This window comes from Cygnus olor, chromosome 4 (genome assembly GCF_009769625.2).
Source record: "Cygnus olor isolate bCygOlo1 chromosome 4, bCygOlo1.pri.v2, whole genome shotgun sequence".
NCBI classification, from domain to species: domain Eukaryota; kingdom Metazoa; phylum Chordata; class Aves; order Anseriformes; family Anatidae; genus Cygnus; species Cygnus olor.
This window is the reverse complement of record NC_049172.1, coordinates 47,868,250-47,895,571: the sequence shown is the minus strand read 5'-3', so window position 1 is coordinate 47,895,571 and position 27,322 is coordinate 47,868,250. Positions and strand designations below refer to the sequence as shown.

Sequence of the window (27,322 nt, the reverse complement as noted above, 5' to 3'; positions counted from 1 at the left end):
GATCCCGTACTGCATTTGTTTGTTTCACTTTCTAATAATTAATAACCTGATTTTTTGGTTTAGAAACCAAAACTCTAGAAAGCTGCAAATCATAAGGAAGAATACACTTCCTGATGCTGATTTGTCCTTAACTTTTCTCTTTTACCACTCTTATGCCCATTTGTCAAATGGTAAGGTGCCTTCCAACTTCAGAGTGTACACATATCTCCTTTGGCCCTGCAAACTCCTTCCTCTGCTTACTGAGTTAGCAGCAGAGTTGGAGGCATTGAACAGTGCTGGGATTTAAAACCACATATCCAGAGATAAGCCTAGTATCTTCCAAACAAAAAGCACTGGTTTCCAAGAGAGGCCGCTGTCTCAGTATCACAGCTTTAATCTTTGAAAATTAAGATCTTGTTAAGTAGTAGGGACCACGCAGGCAGATTCCTAGGATTTTCATCTATAAATTGATTTTGGTTTTACCTTATTTTGATAATACTTTAAGACTTCAAGGACAAAGGAATATTAGACTATCTTCCAAGAATTATTTTTAACTTGTTTATTTCTACAGCAAAGATGTTGAAGGACATATGCTTTGTTATACACTTCCCATGTGCAAAATTCGTTAGGGATAATTATTAAAAATAATAACCTTTGCCTTAGCTAAAGAGTGTCAATGAAAAACACACCAATGAAAAAGCTTAATAAGTGAAACTCTGTAGTAATTGGCTTTGCTTTTAGAATTACAAAGTTGACTTAGTGGACAAATCAAGAGACATACAACATTTTTAATGGTGAAATGCCTAGAGCACCAGTAGCAGCTGATCCGACTTACCTATCCACAACTCAAACAGGCAGATTTGCCCATTTTATGCCTGCCACCAAGAGCAATAGCTTCCATTAGAGCCAGCAAAGGGTCCATGCCCATTCTTCACCCACTGTGAATGCAGACTGTCATTAGAAAATAATATAGAATTATAAAACCAATGAGAATGCGAATTCAGCTGACGCTATAGATGCCAAATGCCAATATCAAGCTCAAAGATTTTAATGTTTCTGGTGTGAAGGCCTAGCTACTGGGTGGAAGACTAAGGCCTTACCAACCTATTCACAACCACAGATGGACTCAGGATCATATGCAGGACGTATTTCAAGGGCTGATACACATCTCCCAGGAATTCCTTTTTGGTCCTCTATAAAGATCTGTATGGGTCATCACATCTTAGCCCCTCCTAATGGTGTCCTTTCAGCATACAACATAAAGAATGTCAGTCATTATTACTATGTGAGCAATTTTGTTTGTATTCTTCCCCAGTAGAAAAATGATATTTGACTTATTGGATTTGACAACATTGCAACATCCATGAGAAAACAAACAAACAAACAACAACAACAAAACCTATATGTTTTTACCATATAAAATATATTGCAGGGAATTTTCATCTCTTGCACATTTCTGAACCCTCTTCCCAGCGGTCACCTCATGTTGGCTAATACCACAACGCAAGAGCAGAACAGTTTCAGATCTTTATGTGCAGCAATAAGTTCATGGGAGAGGATACACATTCCTTAATTTGCTAATGGCCCATAATGCTTTCTTACTTGGCAAATTTTCTTCCTTCTCTGTGTTCTTACATTTACAAGGAGAATGATTGCTTTTTGCTTAAGCAAAGTCCAGCAGACTATACTTTGACTAAACCATTCACATTCAGCTGAAGCCTTCTGCAATGTTTTCTCCTCCCCAGGACAGTGTTTGCCACTGCTGAGACAAGATTAAAAAAAAATAAATAGAAGTAATACTGTATTGCATTGGAATGTGAAAATAAATTACCTCCTAAACTTATACCATAGAAAAGTTACTATCAGGGCATGCACTTCCCCTGTTTCTCTCATCTCTTCAAGATCGCAAGATTTGGGAATGATTTCAACAACGACCATTATAATAATGAAGTTGTCATACTGCAGAAGGAGAACCACTGAACTGATATGGTAATGCTTACTCTCCTGTGGACTACTAAGATTACCAAAAGGATTTCTAATTATGTTGACAATATTCAGAGGTCACATAATATTAAGATATATGCATTATTTTTCCTTTATAATTTCAACCATCCAAAAACAAGCACATGGCCAGTCTCATATGACTCATAATTTGTCAGTTTTGACTAGTCCATGAACAAATTTAGGACAAACACATACACCTACACTCTTTAGGGTACACTTAGAGATGAAAATCACAGACCATGCTTTTTTTCATGATTCATTAAAAAGAGGTCAGTAGGAAAATAGAGTACTTTTTGACTCAGACTCTTCAAAAATCCATCAGCAACCAAAGATGTCCTGCAACACAGAATCCAAGTATTCTCTTTATTGCAGAATATGAATTAGTAGTCTTAACTGACCAGGCAAAACAGTGCATTTCAACACAACAGCTAAAATCTTACTGTAGCTTTGGAAAAAAAATGTTTCAGCTTCACACTTACTGGCCAGCTCCTTTCATCTCTGACCCAGAAGGCACAATTCCACGATGTGGTAGCTTCCAGAAAAAACTGCAGAAGCAATAAATCAGTCCATCAGGATTCCAGGAAAACACATTTTACTCAGTAAATAGCACCTTTTGCAAGCCTTCATTTGAAGTATGAAGCTGTACCCTTTGAAAATACGTAGTATATACAAGTTATGCCTGCATGCACCAAGAGAAGCATTCAGAGGAACTTGCCAAATTGCACTAGAAAATACATCTGACATAATTACTGAGCAAAGCCATCTTAAATTAACCTCAGCAGCATAGTGCGTAGAATACATCCAGTGTCTTCTCTGTGCATAACACTTCCACCTGCTTCTCATCTATCAGGGACTCTGTGTGTATTTGACAGTATAGGAAAGAATGAAGAACAGCCAATGCAGGCCTTGTTTTCAGCCATCTTGGCAATCACAGTAAAAACCCAAGACCTCAAGAAATGTTCCTTTGTTACAATTTAAGGACCACTATTCATCCATAAAGCAGAAGATGGACTATGCAGTAAACTCAAAATCTCTTTTACAAATCTATTCTTGCATATGTGAGCACCAAACAAAGTAGCAAAACAAACATAATAAATTAACATTAACTGAAAAAAATCTCAATATAAGCATTTTCAAGATCTGAGTCAAGGAAATATGGGGTGGAAGAGACCAAACCTAGCCTTCTCACCCCATTGCATGCATGGCTCTCCCTAAAAAGCTGTCTGTTCATCTGGTGAGCCCATGGCTCAGCTCAATTGCAGCAGTGGATGTGGCAGAGCTATACGCTCCCACCTAACCACTGTGAGGCTGGGGGAAGAAGCAGGAAACTCATGGGGAACAACCGATCTTAAAGCCAGAGCTGCCCAGCATAACCTCCCTAAAAAAGCTTTGCCTGAAGGCATGATACAGCTCCAGGGCGTTCCTCTGGTCAGGACTGCTACAGAAATACAACATAATCTGCCCCTTGTGCTTTAGAAGAGCCAACCTTCTCAACTCACATCCACTCCAAAAGGAAGTCTTGACTCCCACATGATTTCACAGCTATAAAGCAACAAAATCACTGGCATAAATTTGATTGACGAGTAAAAAATTGTCTCTTAAGCAATGGGGCCCTTTAGACCAAGAGGTTAGCAGGACTATCCACCCACAAGTAAGCACTCAGCACTGTAGGTGCAATTTTCCACAGGAATACAGGTATTGTGTCCTCAGGGAGTGAAAGGAGCCTAATACACATCTTAGGTGGTGCCTGGCAGCTGCTAGAAAGCACACAAGTATCAACTCTCACTGATGCAAATAGTTAGAGAGCACAGAAGGAAATGTAAATAAACAATCCTTGAAAAGCTACCCTAAATGCAGCAAAAAATTATACATATATATTTTATGCAGAAACTGGTGCCAATCCACAAGAGTTTCCCTTTCAGCAGTTGCCAGGATAAATTTCCCCTTTGGGCAGACTGTCTGAAATCCGAGCCCATCATGAATGAGAATGTGCAGCTTTACTTTAGAGCACACTGAAAAGAAAAAAAGAAAAAAACACAAAAAAACAGAATTCTGTCCAGGGAAATTAATCATTCTCAGCACCTTTGCAGATACAGTCTATCCCTTTAGCGCTGACCTACATACTGTGCAGACTATGTTTCAAAACAATCTGACATTTAAATCAAATCTGCTTACCTTACCACTCCCCCCCCTCATTCCCAGCGCATGAATGACCAATTGACCGGCTGCCCTTCGAATAATGTTACTTAGCAGTGCTCCAGGACACTCATAGTCTCCTCTGGATTTTCTACACCACAGTTAGGATTGTCCTCAACCGGAAACTGTAGCTATCCAGCGTGAAGTTTCAGACACACAAGACCTCTGTCTAGAGAGAACTCCTTGACTTCTGACCAAGCAGAAGTAGTCTGCTAGCCATTTATTTTAAATAAATAAATAAATAAAATTCTGCCATTGTTTTTTTTTTTATAGACTGAATCCCAAACCATTTACCAGGCACAATTGATACTAAAAGACAGTTAATTTCAGAAGATGTCTTACAACAAGCTGTGTTGTACCTTTTTTGAAAACCCGTTTCTACTAATTTCAATTTAACTTATGCTAAGGACACTGACTTTAAAAAAATAAAAAAACATAGGCTGTACTTTACAAAACATTCACTTAGGAAGATATTTACAGTTAAATAATTGTCATTAATATCAGATGAATGCAGCACTGCCCAAGCCCAATTCTAACGAACAGAACTGCAGGATCAGAGTGGTTGAAATGGACCAATGCAGATCATCCAGTCTCTGCTCAAAGGAGGATCAACTAGAGCCTGTAGCTCAGGACCACGCACAGTCAGGTTTTGAACCATGTATTACGATGGAGACTCCACACTCTTGAAGCAACATGTTGTGAGAATGCTCAACTACACTCAACATCATTTTTTATTTGTTTAAACAGAATTTTATGTATCTCGCTTTGCACCTCCATCACCGTGCTGGTGATGCTATTCCTAACACAGCCCAGGATACTTCTTTGCTGTGAGTGTGCATCGCTGACATAAGCTTAACTTGTTTTCATTACAAATTACCATGGAGATCAATGGAAGATATTAGGCAGGCTCTAATAAAACGCATTCTGTTTATTTTTTCATAGAATTTATCAGTGTGATTTTGAATTGGCCCAATTTTTAGGGATACTATGTCTCTATTTCAACTGGGGAGACACCATCGAAAGCCTGAATCCTTCAGGCTTTGAGATTCCAATGTGGGATCTCTAAAACAGAGATCCAAAAATAAGTTGCTCCTTCTAAAAAACTGTACGATTACTCTTCAATTTCATTGTAATAGTCTAACAGGTACTCATCACAGGGCCAAAAAAACCTTCATAGAGAGATACCAAGTCAAGTAGAGATACAACCTTATTTTCCAAAATCATTCTAGTTACATAAAATAATAACCACATAGAGTACGTTAAGTAAGAAGAGGTTTATCCGGTTACATTTTCACCAGATAAAAACTGCACAAGTACAAGCAATATTGCTAGTAGTCTGGAATTAGTTGCATTGATCACTTCTGTAGCTTGTGCCATGCTGTACTCATCTTATTAAAGTGCTATTTGCTGTAGAGAAATTAGATCTATACACTGGACTCTATTAGTTGTGAATGTATTATGGTGGTGTGCACACACTCATGATTTTTGGTTTGCTAAAACTGTGTTATTCCTGCAAAAGCTCTGCCTTAAATACCTCCAGTAACCATTTCCAGTCCCCGTGGAGGAATACTGCTACAGTTATTTCACCCACACCTCAGATAGAAACTACGCTGCCTCCCTTCTGTGTACAGCCCCCCATTTGTGCCTGAGAAGCGAAGGGGGTGAATGAGTCCTGTAGCCATGTACCACTCACCACCCAGACATTTTCCCTCTGCCACTTGGACAGCAGCCACCACATGAACCAGTCTCCCCTTCCAGCTGTTTGGGGGTTTCTGGGAACAAAGCCATCCACACCACATTTGCCACCTGCATGGGTGGGCTAAGGAAGACATACCCTGTGCCTTTTTTTTCTTACTTCCTGCTGATCCTTAGGCAGTCTTAATTTACCTGACTAAAAGCTACTGCTACCGAGGCTTCTGGTATGAACTTCAAGTGAGGGACCATACCAGATGAGCCAGTAGTTCCTGCAAGGTGAGTCCACACACTTCAGCATGAGCTTATGTTCAATTGGACCAAATAACAAACTCAGGCTAACGCTTAAACCAATGGTGCCACACCTACCTGCTTTTGTACAGCTTCCTTCAGAATAGGGCTTGTGCAGAGAACTTCACCATGCAGCATAAAACTACTGCAAAATAAGAACAAATTTCCTGGTTAAACCAAAGCAGACATGATTAAGAAAACCCTTCCTGATGAACAGTAATAAGTAGAAGACAACAGGCACAAACCAAGGTTAATTAAACAGAAAGGCTGTTCTTGATTTCAGAGAATGGCAAGTATCAGCAGGTTTTATTTTTTATTTTCAGTTTTTCAAACTAACACATAAAAAGGCTACTGCTTTAAAAAACAAACACTATGCCTTAAGCATTTTTGAACAGTAACAGTGAAGCAGAACAAGCCTCAGTAATTTCTGTTCCAAACCAACACGTAACAGTACTTACAGCTCTGGTTATACCCACATATAGGGATGATATATCACAGCACATGAAGAGTCTTCTTTTTTCTGGGAGTCTCTATGAATCGGACAGTAAAATTTAATATATCTATGTTTTACTACATGCCCACATGCAATGTGAAACAAATATCATCCTAGCAACAAGAAAAGCACAGAATTAGTGGGGAGAAAGGCACAGTCCTGGTAAATCACTTCTTTCTCCTTTCAAACAGTTAACTGCAAAATGCATAAAACTGAAGCACATAAAAATGGCATGTAGCAAACAGTAAAACATAATGGAAGTTTAACTGTTAAACGAATAATAACTCCAGCCAATGTGGCTATGATTTCATGCTTTTCCACTGTAAAAAAGAGGAATCTGTCCACATTTCATAACTCCAGAGGGAACGAGTTCCACATTTTCAGGATTGCACAGAGTAGGAAGCAAGTCACCCCCTCACTTGAGGCACTCATCACTGCGAGGAAAAACTAGTGTGCCACAGCTGCACTCTACCAGACTACTTAAGATAGCAGCAACTTAGGAAACAGGAAAAAGTCACACCATGCCACGGTGCTAGGTCTAATGAAGAATATCTTTTCCAAAACACTTGTGCAGAAGTTGAATACAGCATTGCATGCCATGGCATAAATTATGCCTCTGCGTTTGGTTTTCCAGAACTGCCAGATGAAGCAACCCACATTATCGTGGCTCAGATCCTCTTTTTTGCAGCCTCTTCACAGTGTAAATCCAGCTACTAGGCAACCACAAGTTAAACCTGATGAAGTAGTTGATCCGGCTGAAATATTTTCGATGAATTTATGTGAGGAGATGCGAGGAGACTGCAGGAACAAGAACGAGTAGACACAGTGATGCCACTACCTGCTTTCCCAGCAATGCTCCCAAATATTTGCATGGTCTTAGTGACACGAGGCTTGCTCAGAACAGCCAGGTCAATGCCATTTTTGGCACTGGTGGCACATAGCTCTATCAGCATGGTGCTGCAGGGAACTAGAGGTCCAAAACCAGTTACCCTCCTTTCTGCTTTTATTACATTTTGTCATAGAAACACCTGTCTGCACTGGAAGTGAGCAATATCCACTTCTCACACCCCATTAAGCAGGACAAAAAGATGTATTGATGAAACTAAGACCTTGGAGAGAGTTTGTGCTTCAATACAGTTTTTAGTATCCTCCCAGCTCTTTTCACATGGGCAACGTGCTAAGGAAAGGATTTGCTCTAAATGACCACCAATGTCATTATTCAGAGAGAGAAGAGAATTCACGAATCTGGATCCTGTGCCAATTGCTCTAGCCACCCAGACTCTCTCTCTCGGTTATAATTTTATTGTTCTTTTTATTACACTGCTGCTTTTGAATTTACTATGGAAAAATGCCTGTTCCTTTACTTTTAACTTTCAGAGATAACTGCTAAAAGGATGAATTTTACTTTACCCCAGGAGACTGTGTCCTTTCTTGTCCTCTAGCCTTCCACAAAAGGAAAGCATTAACTGAAGTCCTAGCAGTCAGACCAAGAGCAATGCTTTGGGAAAGCTATTTCATTCCTTTTGTTTAACTACTATTAAAAAAATGTGTGTTACACTCCATCTGCAGTCCCACAAGAAGTTGGTTTATTTGTTACCCTCCTCCAGATTTAGTAGAATGAAGAACATCTCTGTGGCAGCACAGTGTTTTCCTGATTTAGGGGGGGTGAAAACACATGACTGCATAGACCTAGTGCATATCACAGATTCCTGAATTGCACAGTGAACATTTCAGAGAGCCGCACCACTAGACCTTGATAAAAAGGATCTGCTGCAAAAAATGCTGCTAGTTATGCAGACAATGACCAAGCAGATAAAGCCTGAAAAGTATGACGTGCTATGTGTAATGTGTTCTATTAAATATCCTAGGATGAAAGCATAATAAAATTAATTTCTATAAAACTTTATGATTTTAATAGTTTCAGTTACTAAGTTCAGTTTTCTGGAGACTTGGCAGGCTTTCCTGGAATACAGGCTGTGACATCTGAAACCTCTTTTGTTTCTTTTTTTTTCTTCCCTTTTTTTTTTTTTAACATAGCTATTTGCAATTATTAATGAACAGTGGCAAAAGATGATACTTAAAATTAACCTGAGATCCTGGGACTGTCTGATGATCAAAAACCGAAGCAGAGTGCTTCAGTCTTCCAGACAGAGTACCATCTAATCCTGTTTTAATAACTGGATTTCACTGCATTAACATATTCCATTGTATCAACCTATTGATTGCTGACAGACTCCAAGAGCACAACAGAAAGGATTTTTACTGCAATACTTCACAGGAATTTTCCACAGGCTTTATCAAAACATTTGTGTTAGTGTTTTCATTCTAGTGGTATCTGCACTCATATCTTTCTTTAATTACAAATTACCTGCTCTTCGCAGAGAGTCCAAGCACTTTTGACCTCACAAATCCAGAGCATTTTGATTTAAAAAAAGAAAAATAAAAATGCACAGTGCTTCTACTTTTTTTTTTTTTTTTTTTTTCCCCAGCAGTTCAGATGTCTGGGACAACTGCACATTCTAACACTTCTGAAAGGAGATTCTGCCTCATGTAATAGCTAAAGGAATGTTCCACTGTCATTGCTGGGGAGGATGCAGATGGCTTTAATGCATTAAAAAAAAAAAAAAAACGCATCTCCATAGCTTTTTTGATGAATTCACCTAAAAACCTCATGTTTGTGTGTGTGTTTTAATCTGCAGGCAATGCAGTTCTGCCTAAGCTACTTATAGCAGATCTCCCCAGCAGCAAAAGGGACCAAATGTTACATGGATTGTAACTAATAGAAACCCATTAAGAAATAGAGTTTTTAGCAAGGAAAATTTTGTTTTCCTAAGCCCTTCTTTGGTCAACAATGTCAAATAGGAGGTTAAAAGTGTTTTCGAGTATGCCGTTAAGATTCACAGAACAGTGTAATCAACTCAGCAGAGCATTCAGTGACTTGTTGCAAATGGCAGATTCTCAGGTATCTCAATACAGGTCACACAGCTCAGGCAGCCAAACTTGAGGGAACTTAGTACAAGGCCGGATTCAGCCCACATGATGTTAGGTTTGCCCATCACCAAAACATATAAATACACTGCGATGGAAACACTGCTTGCAGGCATCTGACCTCCCAGTTGCCTGTACTATAGACAGCAGAAGCTGCAATGATTTCAGTAAGATAAATTAGACCTTTTCCTTGTGTGCCAAAAGTGCAGAGCTACTTCGCTCCATCGCAGCAGCTATGGATGCAAGTTCCATGCCCCTTCACATCCTTTAACTTAGTCTCAACAGCCCACGAGAGAGAGGTAGCTTGGTCTTTGTGGTGGTTTTACTCGGATGGGCAGCCGAGTTCCACCCTGGCCGCTCTCTCATTCCCGCTCCTCAAAGGAAAAGGTGAGAAAATACGATGCAAAGGGCTCAAGGGTTGAGATAAGGACGGGGAGATTGCTCAACAATTATCATGACGGGCAAAATAGACTCAGCATAGGGAGGTAAGAAGATTTATTGCTTATTACTAACAAGCTAGAAAAGTGAGAAACAAAGGAAAGAAACCAAAAGCACCTTCCCCCCCCCCATCCACGTCCTCCCCCTGAGTGGTGCAGGGGAACAGGGGAATGTGGGCTGCAGTCAGTCTATAGTGCTTCGTCTCCGCCGCTCCTTCTCGGTCACTCTCTGCCCCTGCTCCACATGGGGTCCCTCCCATGGGATGACGTCCTTCCTGAACTGATCCAGCATGGGCTTCCCACAGGCAGCAGCTCTTTAAGAACTGCTCCAGATATGGGTCCGTACCACAGGGTCCATCCCTCAGGAGCAAACTGCTCCAACCCGGGTCCCCCATGGGCAGCAGCTCCTGCCAGGCCCCCTGCTCCTGCATGGGCTCCTCTTCATAGGCTACAGCTCCAGCCCAGAGTCTGCTCCAGCAGCGGTCCTCCACAGGCCACAGCCTCCTTCAGGGCAGATCCACCTGCTCCACCGTGGTCTCCTCCACAGGCTGCAGCGTGGAACCCTGCTCCACCGTGGTACTCCATGGGCTGCAGGGGGACAGCCTGCTTCACCATGGTCCTCACCACAGGCCACAGGGGAACTTCTGCTCTGGTGCCTGGAGCACCTCTACCCTTCCTTCTTCACCGACCTTGGTGCCTGCAAGGCTGTTCCTCACTCCTCTCCCTCTCCCAGCTGCTGTTCCCAGCACTTTTTTTCCCCCGTCTTAAATATGCTCTCAGAGGTGCTAACAACATTGCTTATTGGCCCAGCTCTGGCCAGCAGCAGGGCCCTTACCTAACATGGGGCAGCTCCTGGATTCTTCTCACAGAAGCCACCCCTAGGGCCCCCTGCTACCAAAAGCTTGCCACGTAAACCCACTATATTAACTAAGTGCTGCCTACGAAGGAGAGGAGGTGAGAAGCCTGCAGTTTCCATCCTGCTTGAAAACTGTACTCTCAGCATCCTACTTGCAGGAGCTTCTTCCTCCCAGCCCTTCCAAACACTCTACTTTTTACAGAGACCTCTTGTCAATTTAAAGTCGATGACAAGGCTTACATGATAAAAATACAACAGTTTTAATGATGCATGAAAAAGAACAAGGTTAGGCTACCTAACCTGTAGGCTCATCTACACTCTATCACTTGTCCTTGGCCTCTGGCATCAGCAGTACATTGAATTCTTTGGAATTCTTTCTTCATAATCACATTATATGAAAAAGAAATGACTAATTTGATGATCTTGTGCAGCATAGAAACAAAAAGAAACCTCAGAAAGACAAGTCACAGGGCTTCGAGTCTTCTAGAAGCACTGGAAAATGCTTTTCAACATACCACAAAAGACAAATAGAGAAGGACTAAAAGCTGTATATAACGTTCCATAGAAGAACGTTTTAAAGTCTTATTATTTTCTTCATAGCTCACCTAAAATGGCAATCACAACAATAAAACAGAAAATAATATAAAAATCTTCATCCTATAGAATCCTTCGAATCTTGTGGCCATGCCTTTGTTTACTCAAAACCATAAAATTTACTACATAGGCCATGGGTTGGCAACCTTACAGGGAGCACCTTTGCTAAATATTCTAAAGTTATGAGGAGGTACTGGATCTTAGAGTAACAGCAGCATGCACGAGAGAGGGGTAGACAACAGTGCCACAGTCCATATTTGATCTGCCATTCAGACTCCTGGTTCATGTTAGAGAAAAGCAGGACTGCTCACATGTTCACAATACTTTTGATAAAAAGGGCCTTTTAGCGAGTAGCTGGGGATGTGGTTTTAGCAAAGACAAGCAACATATTTGTTAGCTGGAAGCTAACATGTCTCTCTAACATGGTTCTCCGTACTGAGAAGCAAACCTCCTTCAGGTTCCCCAGTCCAAATAAAATACAAATAAATAGACTGCTGTGCAGAAATCTCTCCCAAGTGTAGCAAAAAAAACCCAAAGGTTTGGGATGCAGGGATAGGAGATTGAGACTATACTAGGCATAGTCTACATAATCCAGCAAAGACTGTAATAACATCACTATGGGTCAAGGCTTCTGGCTGGTACAGAGTGTGCTACGCTGACTTCTATACAACTTTGTGCACTAGCATCCAACTACTGGCTGCTTTGGACTTGGACACACAAAGACTTGATTCTGTAGCCCTCCAACAAAACTCCCACCACTTCACTGGGATTTTGCTTTGTGTAAGGAATGTGCAAAGTCTCCCCATGTCACTCTGGCTTTATGGAAAATTATTTATTCTCTTTGTGAACAGCCAGTCTGAATTTCTTAAGAAGCAGAGAAACAGACTATTTATATTAACTTGCAAACAAGCTCCTGAAGACACAATGTGAAGACCACCTGAAGACACAATGTGAGCGCAATTACTAAGAAGTGACCAACATCATCTCCCTCAGGTCTTGAAAGATTTTTGAAGATTCCCCCCCACCAGCTCACAGCTCTGATCTAGCTCCATGACGGCTCACAACTAAGAGGTACTCTTTGACATAGTGCCAGGGGTGTGTGGATATAACAGAGAGATATCAACAGAACTGGAATTAGCTCTGCTATGATTTTCCTCTAATTTCCAGCAATAAGATCAGGCCCTGTACTACTTGGCAAGGTGTGTTTCTGGGCACTGTGCGCCAAAGCATGGTGCCACCTGAGCTGGCCCTGTATTAGCTGTGTTACAAAAATATCATTATCATATTTTCCAGCTTTACTACAGCTGATTCTAAGAGCAGCTAAGTTTCCACGACACAAATTATACTTTTTGTCCGTGTGTTGCCAGTCCTTGCAAACTGTACAATTGAGAGCATAAGTATTTAAGCAACTTAGAAAGGCATTATTTGCTGTAAATCTTTTAATATTTTACCTCAGGTTGGTGTCAGTCTCAGGATAAATGGATGCATCAAAATGCCCAAATATACAAGTAGTTTGCATGGAAGAAGCTTGCATTTTTTTACAGCCAAAGGCTGACAAGGAAATACTATTTATAAATTGACAAGAGGCATTCTTCCTATATATCTGAGGAAAATCATTAAAACAATATAAAGACCAATCCCATAATACATACTATTGATACATGCCCAGCCTATATTGGAGCTGACTAAAAAATGAACACGTATACCTCATTTCTCAGTTTGTCTTCAAGTTGCCTTCCATAACTTATTCCATATCCCCAAATCAAGTGAACATGCTGAGAAATACGAGAAAATAGAAAGAAAATTCAGCCTCAAAGAAACATAGGAACAAACTTTCCTATCAGACTCACAAATGAGAATTGCAGTGTTTTGTTTTTTCAACACTTTCCCTATCTCTTATCCTGGTCACATCTGTTAAAAAAAAAAAAAAAAATGTAAAAAATGAACGCCTGAGGACTGAAGAAATCACTGAAGAACACAGCCCTATTCGCTGTGAAAGAAAAATGCCTTACTCCTTTATAGCTGACTCTACTCTTCAAAGGTCACATTTCCAACAAACCTTGAACCTCTGGTTGACTCCATTTTTTGGAGAACGCTAAGTAAGATCAAGAAATTTAGGTTTTTATTTTAAAAGTGTTTAAGACAGCCCTACATCCTATTAAAGGAAGTGGAAAACTGCTGACTTTGGATGAGATAAAACAGCAGTTTTCATCACCCCTCATTGCTGAGGAACATCTTGCAGTCATCAGAGAGGGGAGGGAGACTTCATCATTTGACTACTCTGTCTGCCTTCAGAAGGCTTCTACTTCCTGTCCTAAACTGCTGTGTAGTCTCACATTCTTGCTGTGTTCCAGCCCTAACGACTGCAGTGAAAAACTGGTTGCTGGCAGTTCCACCACAGGTGGAAGCGCCACAGACCACACCTTAACAGCAGCGTCAATGAGGATGGGATCCAGTATCATATCTCAGGGAACATAAGCTGGGATCTTTCAGGTTGAAAGTTGTTACTCAAATACACACTACCATGGCCAGTGCCTAATTTCAAATGGAACATATTTTTCTAAGTAACTGAATCACCAGGGAATGCTGGAATTAAGTCAGAACATGAGATTCCTGTCATGTCTGCCAATCCTAGTAGCAATCGGAGTGAGGGCCACATTTGGCATAGAGAAGGATTGTTTTTCAGGCTGATAATAGCACCACGGTGAAAACTAAAATTGGTCCATCAAATGAAAATCTGGCAATGGCTATTATGGCCCTGGTAGAAAACAGACTTCTTCATGGTCTGTGAATACAACACACGCTGAAAAAAGGCAAACAAGTTTATGCTTTATCCCATCTCGAGTTCTGACATTGAAAACAAAAGAACTCCCATGTTCTCATTTGAAGAGACAGAAGGGAAGACAAAGGGCTGAAGAAATAACATATAAACAAAATTGGGACCCGTTCTGATAATAGATGAATAATCGATTTAGAAATTGAGTATTCTGCAGAGATGAAAAGCATATGACTTGGTAACCTAAGATTTGATTTATGTCTTTTTACTGGCATACCAGCAATGACTGAAGAAGCCACACAATTTGCTACCATTGTACAACAGAGCAAGTGAAATATTGCAAGGATAACATGCTCATTACTTCCTAGCTGGGTGGCTGCATGCAGTGTTGTAGGAATCTGCATACAACCACAGCAGAAATTCGTAATTGATTTTACAGTACTGTTTGAACATTGGTTTCGCCAGAAGCACAAAAAGAAAAGAACACAATACAGACTTGGCCCCTGGTGGAAATCCTACAGTTTGGCTTACTATGAACTTGTAATATTTGAAAATGAACTACAGAAAATGAGGTGTACGTGTGAGAAAGTATGGTTTAAGCAAACTCATTCTACTTCACACTTATGATGCATTAGGAGGGTACATGCTGTGAGTTCTGCTGTTTCTTTCTTCTCAGTGACACCTGTGTCTCGATTTTAAGATGAGCCTTTCCCCAGGAGCCTCCTCCTGTCAGCCATCTTGCTTTGGAAACAAATGTCACAGTAAAAGATGCAGCACACTGCAGTTCATTTCCAGGTATGTTTGTAGCATTGGTGACATTAAACTGGATACTTACTCATAAGGGCAGGCAGAGAAGTGCTGCATGGCTGGTTTACAGCCATGTGATCTCAGTTGTGTTGAGTTTCCAAGATGTGGAGTGCCAGATTTACCTCTTGCATCTTTGATCTACTTTAGACAGCTGAAAGCCTGACTGTGAAGTGTAACCATGTTTAAGATACAGTTGTCACTGACAGTTTCTTCTTTTCATCTTGAAGTCCTAAGGCTTGAAAGTCCAAAGTCCGAAGTTTGAAGTGGGTGCTGTCAAAGCTACAAAACAACATTTTGATCTTGTTTTTCTCTTGCACAGTCGGGGCAATGCTAGATTCCAGTGACATTTGGCCTTGTCCAATTCTACATTCCCTTGGACGTAAGGAAGGCATTGACTTCAGCTTTCAAAATATACAGATGGAGCTGCCCAAATGCTTCAGCCAAAGGCATTGTGAGGAAGAAAGCATAGATAAGTAATTCTGTTTCTTCATTCACATCCTAGCACAAGAAAAATCCACATCCAGACACACTAGCTCTTAGTCTGGAACAGATTATTATCATCGTTTAAATATTCAGAAAGTGATACAGCACAAATGCTTTACAAAATGAGCTTAATGAAGATACGTTTGGTCACAGCTGCTGCTAAGACTAGACTGGAAGGAATCCAAATAAACATGAGGGAGTGAGAGCATAAGTAAATTACAAGGAGATATCAAGAGTTTGCTTCTGTAGAGAAGTCCCAGCTTTGAAATCTAAAATATTTAATCCTAACTATGAATGATGCTTCTAGACCCATGGGAGGTATCTATCAGTAGACACCTTAGAGTCTTTGTGGACCAACAAAGGGACATCGCACCTTTTCTGTGTCCATCTTGAATTGAAACCACATTGTGCTTAACAGGCACATTAACCATAAACATTTCAGAGTTGGTACACAGAAAATTCTCTCTTGGAGTTAGACAATTTTCAGATTCAAGCAGAATGTTACTGAAATTTGTACAGATGGAGTGTAGCGTGTCATGTGTGGAAGGACTGGGGTCCATCTTGTTAGACATAATAGGACTTTATTCATTACAGATGAAAAGATTCAGATCTCACAGATTCTTACTGTTATATAAGATCAGTTTAGTTATGGTTTAGGCAAATTCACAGGACCTGCAGAAGAGCAAATTAGACTACTGAGACATCCTAACCAGTGAATTTGAAAGAGCTGTTGGAGTATTTGTACACTTCCTCCTTACCTATGTTTCACATCCGTAAAACAATTTTAATTGTGAAAAGTAATAAACAGAAACTGGTGTTAGCTAATATAAAAAATATTTGGGCTATCAATTCTTATCATCAAGGCATAAGCTGATCACCATCTGGGATCAGAAAGAAATCCCTTCTGCTCCAACCCTGCCATGGATATAGTATTAAATAATTAAAAGTATACTGAAGAAAAGAAGATTAGCACCTTGCTTTAAAGAATCCAGTAATGTCTTCCATCAGAAATGGGATATCAGGCCAGATGGACAATTATGTGCTCTACTAACTTAGAACTTCTGCTCCGAAGAAAAAACAGTGTTGTTCAACAGAAATTCTGAAATTTTAGTGGGTTTGGTGCCATATGAATCACTAACCACTTTAACCACTGATATTTAAGTGGTTTTATTATATTCTGTAGCTCCTGGGATATTTCACAGTCAGGATCTCTTCTGTCACCCTCACTAATCACCACTGCCTAACTAGGGAACAGCTGTCTCTGTCTGCCACAGTGAAGCAGTAAAAAGATTCCATAGGATGTATAGCCTTGGTATGAAGCCTTCAAAAATCTGTCTGGATTACAGCACAATAAATTTGCGGCCCTTATGCTCCAAATAAAGAGCCTGAATTGTCTAACAGATAAACGTTGCTTTTTCTTTTTTTGAAACGAGATGCTCATGTCAAAGAACTTAAAGAGAATGACAGAGCAAGTATTCAGCCCACATTAAATTATTTTGGCAACAAAACTGATGAAGAAAAACACAATAAAAATGCTGCGAAGAACTTTTCCAAATGTTTCTTTGAAAGAACTTGTACACAGCCAAGAAATGTTGGTTCCACACCAGACTCCTATGCCAATCTCTTCTTTCTTTCATTTCTTTTTATTTTCTAAAGATTTTACTGGCACCTTTGAATTTTTAAGTTATTATAAGATAAAGATCATCCCTTGCCAATGACATTTTGTCTATAACTCTGAAAAGTTTTATTGTTTTCTCACCTTTCTAAAGTATTGTAGGGTGTAAGATCTTTGGACCTTGCATGATTTAACAGTTGTGGGACTTTACTAATGGTCTGATATGGCAGTGAAACTGTTAACAGCTTAACTGTCTACACAGAGACTGCAAAGGAAGAACGGGCAGAAGTTACCCTGGTAGAAAAGAAAAACACATTGCTGAAAGCCTCACGATTGCTCATCTGCGCTGGATAATAAGGAAATCAACTGCAGGCCTGGTATCCAAACAAATATTAGAAATTTCTTTAAAATTTCAGATCTACATTTTTAAGATTGGCAGAAGGTTTGGTAAGGTTGATTCTTCTAAGCATCATCTCACAGACGTTACTGCCAATTGTCACCTATTTACGTCATGTTGCATGAACTTTAGACAACTGAAAGGAGCAACTACAGGTTACAAAAAGGTAAAGTGAAACTAAACGCTAAAATTTTAAGTTTGCTTTTGGCTGCTTAAATTCTTCCTGGATGCTCAATTGCAGAACATGCAATGAAAATGATGTTTGATGGTTTTTTTTGAACCTTCCTAATACTATGGTTTATTAAAACATGTTTGATTTTGTCCTAACAACACTCACCTTTGAGCTTGTATAGAATGGGACAGAAGTTTTCAAATGCATTTGATTCTGGGAAAACTATTTTCTGTTATTTAGCACAAAATAAATATCTGCTTCCTGCTATTTTATTTGAAAAAAATTGTTACCAGAAAAATGCTTGTTAAGTATTCAAATAATGTCACGTAACCCAAAACTTTACTGAGATCCTAGTGGGTTTGGAAACCTCCAAAGAGTTCTGGGTTCTATATTGTTTATAGTAGACTACAAAATGTACACAATACCAAGAAAGAAGTTGTGTTAACTTTTCTCCAATGTGTTAGATGAGTACAGGACAAGCAGAAATTTATTTCAGATGATGAAGTCACAGCACACTGGATATGCACTTAACTATATCAACACAAACCAGTGCTGCTACCTTTTAGATGAGGGCTGAGTTGCCGTGGTGCATCTTTAAGATGGGGGATCCCTGGGAGTCTTGCGACTCATTTTGTGATTTGTACAGCCAAAGCAAACCAAATGCAGAAAAAAATACCTTGTCTACCACCCTTGAGCTACTTTATGCCAACTGCTTTTGGTAGTTGTGTTTACTTTTGTAAAGCCATCCCAAAGAACTGAGTATGCCTTGTTTGAAAATGTTAGCCATCCTGCTTTACAGGATGGAAGACAACATTCCCTTGAGACTGTACTCAAAGCAGTAGAATTCCCCTCCCTACCCCCAATTAATCACAGAAGTGCCACAAATGACATCTTTTAGGGTTAGGAAAAAATCTTTTTTACCAAACAAATCCTATTGTTTGTTTGAATCTTGCGGTTTCATGATTCTGGCTGGAGTTTGGGGACAGTAATAATACCGTAGGATCTAAATCAGTAAGTTGGCCTGTTTTGAGGTTGTTCTTGTGAGGGCTCTGAGAAGCCTCTAACCATAGATGCCTAGCAAATAAAGATGCCTATTGCAAAGCAGAAACTCTTTCACAAAATACCTCAAAGATCAAGAATGCTTTTATTAACACCCTATGTCCCAGTTTGAAGTCAGGCTCTCTCCGCTATCAGAAATGACAGCACAATTGCATAGTAATTGACAGAAAACACTCTAGAAGCCTCAATGTTGCAAGTTAATATGGTAATTGTGTCAATTCAGCATCTATTAAAATCTAACTTCTAATTATGCAGTAACATAAACTTCTGAAACATACCGCATAAAACTTACTGTTTACATATGATAATTTAATTGATTTACATAGGCTCTTCCGGCAAAACCACATAAGACCCTAAGCAAACGGAAGCTTTTTGAATAGATTTTTTTTTTAAGATATATCTGTGTGCTTCACAAAATATATTTGCTAGTTCTACACAACTTATAAACCACAGAAAAGGCGAGTAAGTATTTTAACCAGAGAAGATGTTTAGCCCCAGCTCTTACTCCTCCTAAACAACAGCCTAGCTAATACCTACTTGGTTGTAAAGTGGAAGCAGCACAAGCACCACTTTATCCAGGAATCGCATTATTTGCTTCTTCCGCTTTTATCACAGTTGTCCAAAAATGAAACTTTCTGGTCTGAAGGAAGCAAAACAGCCACTTCAATTCTAGTATTTGCATCCCCTTATATGTTGCTATTTCAGTACATACATAACACATGAATAAAGAAATCGGAAAATATTACCTAGTACAATCAAGTCCACTGGCTCTGGATCTACCAGTACGGTACTGGAAGAGTACTGACAGCCCCTGAATGTAATGACCTCCAATACTATCTTACAGGAGAGGAATGGGATAGCCTTTGCCTAAGCTGTGCCTACATAACCATATAACATGAAGAGCGGGGAGTCAGCAGTGAGGCAGCACTAGGTGGAAGCTACAGACAGACAGGAACCAGTTGTGGTGCTGCTGAGCGTGGCGTTATCACACTTACCTCAAGATAACCACATTGCCCAAGAACATGTGAGAACAGAGCACACATCCTGTTCTCAGCCACAAGCACTAACCAGCACCCTGAAGAGATACCTTGAAGTAATTTTATTGTTGTTGTTGTTGTTTTTTATGGAAAATATTGCCATATAAAAAATAGTTTAAAAAAAAGCAGCACAAGAAGATAGTACACATGAGCACAATAAATACTGATGAAATTACTAACAGTTGCATTATGCAAACATTAATGCAACTAATGAAGAGCTCGAGGCTGCTACTTCTCAAAACATGCTTATTTTTCTAAAGACTTGTTAGTTTTGGAAGCATTTACCATGCCTGTTTTATTTTTCTGAAACAGAACAACATTTACTCTATCCTTTTTTGGATGAGACACAGAATAACAATCCTAAGTAGGTGTGGCCATTAAAAATCATCTGCTATCTTTGGCAAGAGTGTGGAGTGCCGGCTCCAGCAATCAACCCGGGTCCCCAGTGTGGAAAGAATAATTCTCTCTTATCCACTTCCCAGGTTATTACAGATACTGTGTTAAGTCTCTGGCTGATGTTTATTTGCATCATTCCATTCATGATACAGCCACACTGACATACGTCATCTTTGGTTCTCTCTCATCTCCAACGACAGCTTCACTGACTGGCTGCACTGAGCAGGGACAGGAATTACTTGAGAACGCTGCTCTGTGGTGCCTTTCCAGATATGTCTGCTTCGCAGCGTTTGACACTGCTTGAAACAAAAAGTTTCCACAGAGCTTCCAAAGCTTAAGTGATAAGTGCTCACAACTTAATACTGCCATTTTATAAGCACAGAGATAAACGTCTAGGCCTCGTCACTTGATTTATCTTGTTTCATGTCTGCTTACAGAATCATCAATGCCATTCTGTACACATACTTTCCCTGATCTGGCAAAACACAAACCCAGTATATCTAGGCTGCCATAATCCGTGGAAAGAGTGAGCTCTCCTAATCATGTCCGTTCAGACACTTACTCTAGTCCTTTTAAATAAAAAAGCCGCTTCTAACTTCATCAACACTGTCTCAGAGAATTCATTTCAGTCATTTTGATTATCACAGCACAGCCTACATGCCTCAGAAGCATGCTGGTCACTTGGCATTTGGTGGGATTAACCTGTGTGGACTTCTCTTTTACACATATCCTTGTGAACTTCACTCAAATTTACTTTGCTCAGGTTCCCACCTCTAAATACACTGGTCAATGAATTTAGCCAGCCCCCAAATCAGTTACTAGTGCTAAGGAAACATGGGAAAAACATCAGGAAAGGAGAAGTTCTGGAACAAAAGCCTTAACCTATGACCAGGTAGCTAATTGCTACTGTGCTAATTCTAATTGAAGCTTAATAAAAGGCTTGAATAAGTACTCAATTTTTGATGAAAATTTTAAGTCTTAGACAGTATTTTGCATCATTTTGAAATGTAGAAATCGTTTGTTAAGCTTGATATCAACATATATAAGAAGAAATACAAAGCACTTGTCTCTACTCATGAGCTGTTCCCTCCCTTTTCAATACATATGAAAGTGCTCTTGTTTATTTCCAGCTTTCATTTCCCCTCCTTCCATTGTTTATAGCTCCTCTGGCCATAGATTTTCTCATATAATCTATAGGTCTAGCCCTCGGGCAGATTCTTTGCCCTGCTGAACTCAAGTCACAGAAATATACTGACTCCGCATTTCTGTTTCCTTATTAGCTGACATACTCTTTTTTAAAAGAATTAATTTGTTTTACAAAGGCCTGTGAATTACAGCTCTTCACAGAATCCCCTTCACAGTAAAATGTAAGTGCTGTAAGTAACTGTTACTGGTGAAATACTCGTTTAAAAGGTAAAACTTTGGCTTCCTGTTAGACCATGATAGTTTTGCTTCCTTGCAACAAAATTTAGTTGCTGTGTTCCTTCTGGAGAGTGGTGAAAACACTGTGCTGTGGAAGGATGAAAATATCTTTTCTGGCTGAGCTAACTGCTTCTGTAGACTACTTTTGCTAAATGTTCTAGCAGAGGTTAGAAAATTGTTTGGAATGGCTTGGAAGTTTTGCTCTACGTTAGAGACATTAGGTAAAAATAAATCACTTCAGGATAATCAGAGAAATATTTATATCGAAACATGAAATGTTTGTTTAGAAACAAAAATTACAATTTAAAATTGACTGACACTTAAGTTTACTTACATATCTTTAGGAGGAAGCATATTTTTGTTAAATCATTCATAGCGAGGTATGCCTTATCAAGCAATGTAGTAGTGTATATTCACTGGCAGAAGAGAAATCTTTAAAGCCAACTTAAGTCACATGGATTTTTCTGTACTCCAGAAAATAGGACTACACGGAGTCTGAAACATCTGAAAACCTAGAAAATAGGGAGGAATTAAAGACTGGTTTTATTTTATCCCTGCTTTAATGACATCATGATCCACTATAGGGATCTGTCAGGTTCTCTGCCTTTGTCAGAGCTCAAACAGGATATCGAGATGATGACAGCCACAGAGCTGAAACTAATTCCACCTCACATTTGCACATCTTGCATTTACATGAGCTGCACTAAACAGGTTCTGCTTGCACTACGTTTTGTAGTAAAATACAACTCATTCACCACAGGAGGAACTCCAGTGCTCCAGCAGCACACTCAACAACAGCTCTAGTGTAGCCTGCTACTTCAGCTTCCCTCTCCTGATGCCAACAGTAAACCCAGCAAACACTACTCCTCCCTGCTAAAAAGCAACTTGGCACAAGGTCTTCCATACAGCCAGAAATGGTTTACTCAACAGAGTAAACTCAGCACTGAGTTAGGTCTACAGATTCACTAAGATTTACACACAGTTTCCCCTTCTTCAGACCTGGGCACACTCTGATAGCTAACTCCACCATACAGAAACAAAATCACTCTTTATAGTGACTCACAGCTGTTCTGTTAGTGAAAGCACCAGCCAGGGTGTTATTTAGCACAGCTAAGTTCTGTGCAGCAAAATAATTGGAGTAAAACTCCCCTTTTCCCTATCGGTTCTTTTCTCCACCACTGATCACACGGGCAAGAACATGTAGGTGCAAGTGCTTCTCCTCCAAATGTCTTCTGTCACACTGCTCATCTTTTGCCTGGCTACATGCTGATCTCATGACTCCCTTCCACCTGAGACAACTGGTCCCCTCTCCTGCCTTCCACTCTTTCTGCTGCATCTTCTAGTGTATCCCTTTTCCCACCTGAACAAACACCTGCCAGCATAATTTATTTTCACCTTGGAAATAGTCAGAATATATATGGAATTATCTACTTTTCTAAAGTGACTCAGTCAGAAAGTCGATCTTGGACACACCAAAGTATCTCTGAATATAGGCTGTAAGTTACAGTGCTGCTTTTACAGCTGAAGAGGAGACACCACTGAATCCTTCTGGAGCTAGCCTGTTCCCGTGCTTCTCACCTCAGCATGAAGGCTGAAGAGATCTGAGTTATAATTTGGATAACTGGCTAAGTACCTGAAAATTTCATTTCTTACTGAAGTAGCAATCCCAAAAAATCTTTTGAGAATTGCTCATTGTTTATTCATGGGTGAATACATGGATAGAAACAAATAGAGATTTACTTAGTAGGAGATTTTTTCAACACACTTACTTTGTTCTTCTAATAAATACAACAGAGAGAATCCCTAGACCGACCAAAGTAATTTTAAAGTCAAATCAGTTCACTGAGTTAGCATTCAATCTATTTAGGAGACACCAGAATATTACTACTGGGGAGGAATCACATGTACATATTGAAGACCCCATTTCAATGCAGCACATCTGAAAGATCTTAGAGAAAGTGAGTCATAATTGTACTTCCCAGTAGAAGCAACAGTTGCAGTCAGGCTTGCTTGATGCTACAAAACAGAACCTTTAGTAACATGTGCTTTATTAACACTGTGAGCATGTTGTTAAATGCTCACAGTATCTGTATGCTCTAAATAACCATTAGTAATAGCACCATTCAAGTCAGCATTTTTCTTTGCAATTCCTTTAGGTAAAACAGAAGACATTTCTTCCTAAGAAACAGTTTTTTTCTTTCAAAACATCAAAATGGTCAGTCATTCACTTTATGTTTGTGTACTGTTAATTTAACGTGGATCTTCTCTTTCATGAATATTATATACAACAATGTACTGAGAATGCTAAACATTTAGACGTGAAATATTTTATCAGCAAAGCAACGGATCAGATCTAGCTTAGCTTGATATTGGCCAAGAATCACAATAGATCTATGCCCACTTAAAAGAAACACTTAATTTGATACCTCAGCTCAGTTTCTTACTTTGTACTTCACTCGAATTAGTAACACCCTTGGCACTGTTATTTGCAGAAGGGTTAGGAACATAGCTAAGCTAACAGAGTCCTCCTGTTTTCAGGTTCTTCAGTGTCAGGACTCAGGTATGGAGGTGCTGGGATTTCAACAGAAATTTGGCTACCCTTGGCAGACCTAAGTTATAGGGAAACAACTCCCGTTTCCCAAGATGTCAATTCAACCTAAAACTGATACCTGATAAATGGAATCCGGTGCAGTCTGGACTAAGTAGCATGAACTATTATGTAGACTCAGATACAAACAGGAAATTAGATAAAAGGAGAGAGGAAACAAATCATTTACAATCACAGTAATACAGTTTGATTGCACACAGAATCCCTGCAGTAGTAAGTAGGAGACCTAAAAGTGATGAAGAGGAGACACAAAAGTGGTACAGAATCAGATCTGAGGCTGAAATTTCAATTCTCTTAGGATATGGGACTGCTATCAACTGAAAACACCTGCAGAAATGTGTCCCTTTGTTGAATATTTAACTTCTACTACATGACCAGGACTCAGTGTTTTATAAGATGATCTAGGGTTAGTCATCATAGATGAAAATACCAATTTCATTCAGAAACAATGAACCTTTCTTTCAGGTGGGGATTTATATCTTGTTGTGTATTTTTAAATTTTAGTTATCATCGTATGTAAAGATTCACTTATCCTTCATAATCATTAAGCCATGTAAATAAAACCTCTAAACTGAACTTTTCAGTGACCAGAATGCATTATACATCCACTTATCATCACATAATTAATGAGGTTCTAAATATATTTTCAGAATGATTAATCATTTTCTTAATAAAGTATTTAAAGTTACAGCTGCCAATCCAAGCTGTTCCTCAGTGAAAACTGGAATGAAAATTAAAATATGGAATAGCAGTTTAATTAAAAGTATTAGTTAAAAAAAGGAATGCATAAGAAAAATGCCTCAATTACATTTTGCAATGGAAAACAACTGATTTATTAAAGTGTCTGCAATCAGTGAACTAAACACTTGATATTGTTATATTTGTACACTGGTCCACCACAACTTGTTTTTATTCTTAGAATCAAAGGGTAAAACAAGCATGCCCACTTTGCAAGTTCACCCTCCTCCACTTGGTTTTCTTAATTGTGAATGAACCAGTTTCTGGACTAAAGTAAATAAACATAATAAATTAAATGAAGGAAACATAGTCTCCTCTGCAGGAGCAAGGAGTATTATCATCTAAAAGCTAGCATATCACTAGCAAGTATCAATCTTGAGTGGTAAGCCAACTCAGTAGTTTGACTTTCTTGAAAACTTGGCAGCAAAATGTGCTGTGCAAATATTATTTCTATTCAGATTACGCTGTTTGAACATACCAAGGGCAAGTGAGGCCTTCACAGAAGTAGTCAATATTATCTTTAATTCCAAATTAACTTCATTCATAAACATAATAAAAAAAAAAATCTTTTAAATGGCTCTTCTGAAAAACAAATGCTTTTTAATTGCACTCTAGTGTTATCAGGCACATTGTTCCTAGATAAATTGTGGCATGTCAAAGGAAACACACTCCTAACATACTGCCTGGAATACCTGCCTTAATGCTCCTTTGGGCACGGGTGCCCTCTTCTGGACATTGCCTCTGGACTGAAAACTGAAGCTCTGGTCTCTTGCAAAAACCTCCCCAAACTGTGCTTCATGAAAAAATGGCTAATAGTTTGCAGCAGCTGGCTCACAAGAGCATACTGAACACACTTCACAGTGTTTTTGAGAAAAGCTGCAGTGGGGTGAAACAAAATACTTGGAAAGTGGCTTGTTTAAATTTGAAAAATACTGTAAGCCTGACAGAACTCTACAGATGCAACTGCATAGCAGAAGCTGAGTGCACATCTGTATCTGCTAATGTACCTGCACTAGAGTTTAGTACAATTGGAATGGGTTAAAAAAGAAAAAAATAAATAAAAAAAGAAAACCAAGCAGAAGTGATTTCAATGTGCTCAGACTGCAAAGGATGTGGCCAGAATATCTAGCAAATTCAAGTATTTTACTTAGTCTTAAAAACATGTTTGTCTTTTTTTCTGCAACAACCAACATTCCCTCCCCGTAATAGCTACAAGCAAGCCAACTGACCCACACAGAAAAATGGAAGTAATCCTTCCTTCAAAGATTTACTGAAATACACAGAAATGCATTGTCCTCAGCAAGCCCTCATAGAAAAGTCCCCTTTCCCATCAGTGTTTTTCTTCTTCCCTTAAATTTTGGAGGGAGAGCTGTACGAGCCACTGGAATGAACTGAGAGCAAATCTGTTTTGGGAACGGATTACAAAAATCAAAGCTAATCCAAACCACAAAGAGGTCCAGTGAGGGTATATTTTGGGGTATGATGCTCTCTCCTCTTTTCGAATTTAAACTGGAATCTTTACTAGTTTGCATTTAATTTTCAGGTGCAAGACATTCAATTTATAGAAACACTGTTCATTTAGAGCACTTTTTCAACCTCATTTCAAACCCTGTGAATGATGTAAGATAGCCTGAATCCTTCAGGAATTATTTCTACACATCAGTAAATATCTCAGAAGGCCAAATAATCACCACTCGGGAGGAATCTTTAAGCACAATGAGTACACTACTCTCGCGCACTATTTCCAATCCCACCACTTACCAAAATACACTTCCTGGGTTGGTTTCAATTTCAGCAAAGAATGGTCTGAAATGCATAGGTCAAGCACCAAGTTTTATCTAGAAACAAAGTTTAGGGATCTCATTAGAGGGCTTAAAATTAAAAGGCCTATTTTAATTATATTGGGTTTAAAATTAAAAGGCCTATGAAAACTGTATTTTTCACTACACTGGCAGTATGAAAAATTTGAAAAAAAATTATAGTAGTAGTTTTGATTACTGAAAATAAATTTATTTGTCAAAGATAGCGAAATACTTGATTCAATCATAAATTTCATACCTCATTTACAAGGTGTCTGAAAAAGCAATCTGAGAAGGCATTTCCAAGTCATTAGAAAAAAAGCACTATGAAAAAGGTTGTCAACAAACATTATTCTAAAATTGATTCTTAGAATGAAAAAAAATCATAAATTTATGATATATTTTGAAACTGCAATTTTACCTTGAGATTCTGGATAACGAGCATCCCCTTCACAGAACGGGACAGTTCAGACGAACAACAGC

General features: G+C 39.2%; 1 long non-coding RNA gene across 2 annotated transcripts; it reads right to left on the bottom strand.

Annotated features, from left to right (window-relative positions):
* Positions 1-534: 534 nt before the first annotated feature.
* LOC121068939 lies at positions 535-26,879 on the bottom strand. Of its 2 annotated transcripts, XR_005819151.1 has the most exons (5): positions 26,802-26,879; positions 22,029-22,206; positions 6,241-6,307; positions 2,463-2,528; positions 535-1,741 (listed from the first exon to the last, which is right to left on the bottom strand). It is a non-coding gene; the product is annotated as an uncharacterized LOC121068939 (long non-coding RNA). The 2 variants fall into 2 exon arrangements; XR_005819150.1 differs by lacking the exons at positions 22,029-22,206; positions 26,802-26,879 and adding an exon at positions 6,621-10,077.
* Positions 26,880-27,322: the final 443 nt, after the last annotated feature.